Consider the following 7,065-nt stretch of genomic DNA (forward strand, 5'->3'; position numbering starts at 1 on the left):
AGGCTGATCCAAACTGTCAGGAATTCACTGAACTGGCTTGTCAATAAAGCTCGATCAGGGAAATTTTCTGTTCTATTGTCATTTATTTATTTATTTATTTATCTATCGATTTATATCCTGTCTTTTTCCCTACAAAGGGCTCAAGGCAGCTCACATCTCCTCCTCCATCTTATCCCCACAACAACAACCCTGTGAGGTAGGTTGGGCTGAGAGTCTGTGACTGGCCCAAGGTCACCCAGTTGGCTCCATGGCCGAGCGGGGACTCGAACCCGGATCGCCTGAGTCCCAGTCCCAGACTCTTAACCACTACACCACACTGGCTCTCCAAGAAAAGGCATTTCTGATTGGTTTAGAGTACTGTTTAGTCTATGAAGACATCAAGATGTTATTATGTTAACATTATCTGGAAACCTAATACTCTGTATGTGACTGGAAGGTTATAAAAATGTCTGTACATGGGCTGTGATTGTGTAGTTGGCGGTGGAGACCACTAACCGGGAGTGTGCTGTCGAACCGCCAGGAGCCTGGGTGATCTCGCCAATAAAAGTGCCGGGGTTCAAGGCGATTCCATCTTCCCTGCGGGTCCCAGTGTTCATTCTCACCATTGGTAAGGAGACCCTGACAGCACACATGCTGTTAAAGCCAATCAATCTTTTAGGGGAAAGTCTATGAGCCCTTTCTTAAAATGTTTGCATCTGCAAATGAGTCCATCTATAAAAGCCTGCGGCAACTCAGTCCTGCGTGCATTTACCTGGCAGCCGGCCTGGCCATTTGGGTCCCTGGCACACAAGCATTTCAGATGAAAGCACATAAACGAAGTTCTCACACACTGCAGCAGGCACACCACGCTTCAAATCAGGGCCTGTCTGCTGACAAAAATGGTGCTCCTTCCAACCCTCCTCCAAACAGGAGGAAAAGAGGAACATACTTCAGTGAGTGGGAACATGTGAACTGACCCTCTTATGGGCGAGACAACCGAATCAACTGATGGTGATATCGGAAGGTTGATCCCAGTGGTTGCAAGTCCTTCCTTTCAGCTCTCCACTCAGCATCATGGGCACCAATCAATTCAGACCAAGGGCTAGATTTTGTCTGGAGGCGCCTTCAGGGGCTACATCCCACAGAAGGGCAAAAAGATCAGTCTGTCTGGGCAAGCTCAGCCTTTGGAGAAGTATTTAAAGGTCTCAGAACAGAAAAGAACAGAAAAAGGTGGGAAACGGCTGGTGGCTGGGGAAACGGGGCTTCAGATCCTGGTGGGCAATATCTTATTTATGTAGCTATTATTTATTTAATTAGGCATGACAAGGATGACAAGGCAGGGAGCTCATTCTACAAATGAGGGGAGGACCACTAAGAAGAGCTGCCCTCATCCTGCTGCCATTGGAGTCCCCCAGGGAGTGTTACTTAGATTTTAAAAAAGAGTTTGCAAGTACAAAATTGAGGATAAGAAGCCACATATTATTTGGACTAAAACAAAAAACCTCGCCATAGGCCATCTCAGCAAAAATACAGAAAAATTCACTGAACATCATCCCACTGGGAGATGTCCCATCAGCCTTTGTCATATCTGTGGACAGAAGGCCTGTCAGGTTCAGAGAAGCGCCTTTCTTGTAGTCAGAAACCAGCATGTGCAAGTTTTCCAGAAGTGCCTTTAAGAGACTCAGTCTTATTGCGAAGAAGGAAATGCCGACTGGTCCAAAATAAGCATGGCTCTCAGTTTTTGGTGGACAAGAAGCCCAGCTCTGTGCCAGGAAATGTCTGGTGTTTTGCTTCAAGCAGAATATTATTTATTTATTTAATTGCATTTGTAGCCCTCCCCATGGCCAGAAGACTCTCTGGGTGGCTCACAGCTCAATCATAAAAAATAATACAGATAAAATAGATGACAATAATAATTAAAACCGTAAACCATAATCAAATAGAAATGCAATATAAATACAACAGGAGTGTGCACACACAAAAAGTGTTGTAAGCCATCCTGAGACATTGTCGTAAAGGACGGCATAGAAATGTTTTAAATAAATAAATAAAATAATAAAGCAATAACAATCAACCAGCAGAAAGACTCATAGTCATAATCTAAAAACAGATACTTAATGATACTGTGGGCTCTAGTGGCAGAGCCAATGGGGAGTTGTCCACTCCTGCGTTAAGGACTTTTCATGTTCATTAAACTCAGTTTGCTGGAAAACTCCCAAAAATCCACAGGGGTGAAACAATGGCTGGGCAATTATATTAGTGCAAAGAGAGAGCCGCCACAATGGGCAGAAAGGCAGCCCCAGAATGAGTTACAGTCCCCGAAACACGATACAACGTGTCCAAACATGGGCAGGATTGCACCCATAATACATTTTTGTGATAGGCACTGCGATCAGTGTGGCTGCCCATAATCCATAAAACCCAGAGGATTACGGTCATCCTCTGGTGGACGGAGGGACTGCAGAAGGGATGGTCACCTTAGGTCTCATTAATAGCACAACCCAGTGGATGTTCAGACCGGAAAACACCCTACAGTGGAAAAAAGGACTACAGAAACTCTCCCCCTAGAACTGGGGAATGTTGGGAGCTGAAAGGTTATTAACCATTTAGTGGGGTAACCATTAGCGGGGAATCATTGGGATGGCAGCCAGGGACAAGCGGGGTCCCCCAGGGCTCTGTCCTGGGGCCAATCCTGTTTACTCTTTTCATTAACAACATGGAAGAAGGGGTGAACAGTCTGCTGATCACATTCGCAGACGACACTAAAACCGGGGCCACAACTGAGGAGCAGGTACTCCAGATCCAAAAGGATCTGGACAGACTATGGAAGTGGGCAGGAGACAACAGGATGGCGTTCAGTGTGGATAAGTGCAAGGTCTTTCACTTGGGGCATAGGAATGGGTGTCATAAGTACAGGTTAGGGGACAAGTGGCTGGAGAGCAGCACTTGTGAAAGGGACCTCGGGGTGTTGGTCGACTGCAGGCTGAACATGAGCCAGCCGTGTGATGCGGTGGCCAAGAGGGCGAACGCCACCCTTGGTTGCATAGCCAGAAGCGTGGCTTCTAGATCGAGAGGGGTATTGCTACCACTTTATATGACTCTGGTGCGCCCGCAACTGGAGTATTGTGCTCAGTTCTGGGCCCCTCATTACAGAAAGAATATAGCCAGGTTGGAGTCAGTGCAGCGCAGGGCCACAAGGTTGGTGGCCGGTTTGCAGGGGATGCCGTATGAGGCGAGACTGAGGGAACTGGGTCTCTTCAGCCTGGAGAAGAGGAGACTCAGGGGGGATCTGTTGGCGACATACAGGTATGTGAGGGGGTGTCACATGGAGGTGGGTAGAGACCTGTTCTCCCCTGCAGAGGAAGGCAGGACCAGCTCCAACACAGCCAAGCTCAGGGAACCCAGGTTCCATTTAGATACCAGGAAGCACTTCCTGACGGTCGGGACCCCTGAGGGTGTGGAATGGGCTTCCATGAGAGGTCGTTGAGGCCCCATTGGTGCGTGTGTTCAAGGATAGGCTGGACGTGCACATGGTGGGCATGTCATGAGCAGAGCCGGCTGGTGCCGGAGGTCAGACTAGATGGCCCAGGAGACCCCTTCTGACTCACTCTGTTTCTATGTTTGTAATCTACTCACTGCCACTCCTGCCTGCTTGTCAACAGCCTCAAAGACAGTAAATACTCAAGCACTTGGTCTGAACAGCAGTTAAGCCATAGAAAAACATGAAGAGATTCTCTGTAAGATAAAGGAAACTATTAAACAAACACCATTTTCAAAGGAAACTCTTGCAGTCAGGTGCTCTGGGTGCTAAGCAGCTTTGCTCCAGAAGTTGCAATATGTCTTCGGATTGAGAGAGTTCCCACCTGCCCCAAAGGACACCAGCAATTTTCGGAAATGGAGAGAGCATACCCTCTCTCCTGGAGACGAAAGTCAGTGTCTCCAGGGAAGGGGACCCTGCTTTTGGGCAGGATCCGACCCACCGAGGCAAACGTGGGCAGCCTGGAGTCTCCTTGCATCTGCAGTGACCCATGCAAAGAGCCTTCCTTAAGCCCCCTGTTGCCTGGAGACCGGGAGGGAGTGAACAGGGGGCAGAAAGAGAAATGCAGCAACCCACCTGCCTTGAGCTCTGGCTGCAGATACCCGTGAGTAAATGTGGCCCTGAGAGAAAAAGACAGGCTCAGTCTGGGTCCGAGAGGCAACGAGGGGGGGAAACATCCTTGACTGGATCTTGACCAATAGGGAGGAACTGATAGATGAGGTACAGATTAGGGGAGCTCTGGATGCGAGTGATCACTCCATCCTTTGCTTTGAGATCAGGGGACTGGGGACGTGCAGCAGGTCGAGCACTAGAAGCTGGGACTTCAAGAGGGCCAACTTTGGCCAACTGCAGGCCAGACTGGGGAAAGTCTCCTGGGATGGGTTGCTGGAAGGCAAGCGAGTTGAGGAGGGGTGGATGGCACTCAAAGGGAGGTTTTGGAGGCGCAAGCCTTGACGATACCTCTAGTCAGTAAGGTGGGGAGGCGGAGGAGAAGCCGCCATGGATGCAAAAAGGTGGTTAGAGGGATTAGACGAAAGAGGAACCTCCGTAGGAAATGGGTACTGGGGGAAATAGACAAAAGGGTGTACCGGGAGGAGGAGGCCCGTTGCAGAAGGATTCTTCGCAAGGCTAAGGCTGATTACGAGCTGAGACTTGCCAAGAATATCAAGAGCAACAAAAAGGGCTTCTTTCAGCAGGTAAATAGGAAGAGGAAGGGGAGACAAGTGGTGGGACCACTAAATAAGGAGGAAGGAGATCCAGTGACTGATGCGAGGGAACAGGCACAGAGGCTAAATGACTATTTTGCCTCTGTGTTCTCCCCAAAGCAGGACGGGGGATATCCGCATAGGAGATTAGATGAGCCAGGGATTTAGGGGCACAGATTAGAGTCACCCCCCTTGAAGTTGAGGGGCTCCTCAGGGCATTGGACATTACAAAGGCGTCAGGCCCTGACGGGTTACACCCGAGAGTACTTAGAGAGTTGGCAGGGGTTCTCTCACGCCCGCTGGCCCCCATTTTTGAGGCCTTGTGGAGAACAGGTGAAGTTCCAGAGGACTGGAGGGTGGCATCAGTGGTCCCATTTTCAAAATGGTAATACAAGGGACATGGGTAATTACAGACCAGTTAGCCTTACGTCCATTGTAAGAAAAAAAATGGAAAGGCTCATAATAGAGAGAGATCTAGTGATGCTAGATAGGGAAGGGAGGTTGACAGCCACACAACACGGCTTCCGCAAAAACAGGGCCTGCCAGACAAACCTTGTGGGATTCTATGACAAGGTTTCAAGATGGCTAGATGGAGGGGATGCAGTGGATGTGGTATACCTGGATTTCAGCAAGGCCTTTGACAAAGTGCGCCATGATATTCTGGTGGAGAAACTGAGGAGTTTTGGGATACACCAAAGCCAAGGTTCCATTTGGATGCCAGGAAGCACTTCCTGACAGTCAGGACCCCGAGGGTGTGGAATGGGCTTCCCCGGGAGGGGGTTGAGGCCCCATCGGTGCGAGTATTCAAAGATAGGCTGGACATGCACATGGTGGGCATGTCCTGACTGGTGCCAGAGGTCAGACTAGATGGCCTGGGAGACCCTTTCTGACTCACTCTGTTTCTATGTTTCTATCTGGGCAAACACTCTTTCATCCGACATGTGCACAGCAACCTGTTCACTTTTGTTATTTGAAATTTACTCTGCTTTTGCTCACTGTGTAGTCAAATATCGGCAGAACATCCACATGTCAGAATACAGAGGAACATTTCCTCTCGCCTACGTGACACTGTCAGTGCCCTTGGGTGGGAGGGACTCTACATCCGTGCCACACAGGTGCCCTCCAGAAGTTTTCGGTCGCAGATTTCTTCTTTTTGGACCACTGGCCATTCTAGCTAGGGCAGATGGGAATTGCAGTCCAAAACATCTGGAGGGCGCCAGTGTGAAGAAAGCTCCCTTCTCCCACTGGGCTGAGTTCAGACAGACCAATTTATTTATTTATTATACTTACAAACTGCCTTTTCCATCAAGGAATTCAAGGCAGCCCGTGCAATCTTCCTCCTTGTTTTTCCTCACTATGGCCCTTTAGGATGGGTTAGGCTGGGTGGGGAGCTAGAGCCGGGGCTGGCTGAATTCCCACCCGGCACTCCAACCACTGCGCCAGCACTGCTGGCTGGAGAATGTTGGGAACTGTAGGACTTGGTTCTGTCTAGCCTTGTACAGGGCTGCATCTTGGCCGAATTATTAGGAAGTCTTCTGGCCTTTGCCCTTCTGGACTTGCAGGTGCTGACATGGCACCATGCCTGTTCAGACATCAGCTCCAGCTTCCCAGCTGCTGCTGGAGCCAAAAGTGCAGGCGCACACTGCGCCTGGGACTGTAGCCAAGAGGAAGCAGACCTCATCAAGTAGGTGGCCGGTGGGAGGGAGGGAGGGAGAGATAACAGAGGAACTTTTTATCTTAGCAGTTTTTTATCTTAGCAGATCACCTCAGTTTGAAGGTCTTTTCTGTGCCCAGTCATCATTAATATCATTTCTATACTGCCCCACAACTGAGCAGTGACAGGCATGGAGGAGTTGGACTCACAGCACAAAGTGTATAACTCACACACTTGCGCATGCAACTTTACATATATTTTAAAGCCTTCAAAGGCTGGAAAGGATTGTGTGGGAAAGGGCTGTGTGTACCGGGGGAAAAAGGAACTTTCCATTTCCAGAGAAACAACGCAGGCAGGAAAAATGGGGGGTGGGGGTGGGGAGGGGTCAGCAGGAGACCCATATGGATAAAGCAGCAGCTCATCTGTGGGATGGGGTGCCAGAGAGATCCTTAAAGCCCTTGATTTGGGGGCGGCAGCCCTGCTGGGCTGCCCCCTAAGTCTTCTGCTTTCAATTGAAAAGCAGATGGAGGCAGATTCCACACCTGTATTAACATCCTGTCCATTTACATTCCAGTTCCAAAGAAGGGCAACGCCAAAGAAAGTTCAAACTACCGCACCATTGCACTCATTTCACACGCTAGCAAAGTTATGCTCCAAATCCTACAAGCTGGGCTCCAGCACTATGTGGA

Source organism: Varanus komodoensis, unplaced genomic scaffold, assembly GCF_004798865.1.
Source record: "Varanus komodoensis strain SLA01 unplaced genomic scaffold, ASM479886v1 scaffold113, whole genome shotgun sequence".
NCBI classification, from domain to species: Eukaryota; Metazoa; Chordata; class Lepidosauria; order Squamata; family Varanidae; genus Varanus; species Varanus komodoensis.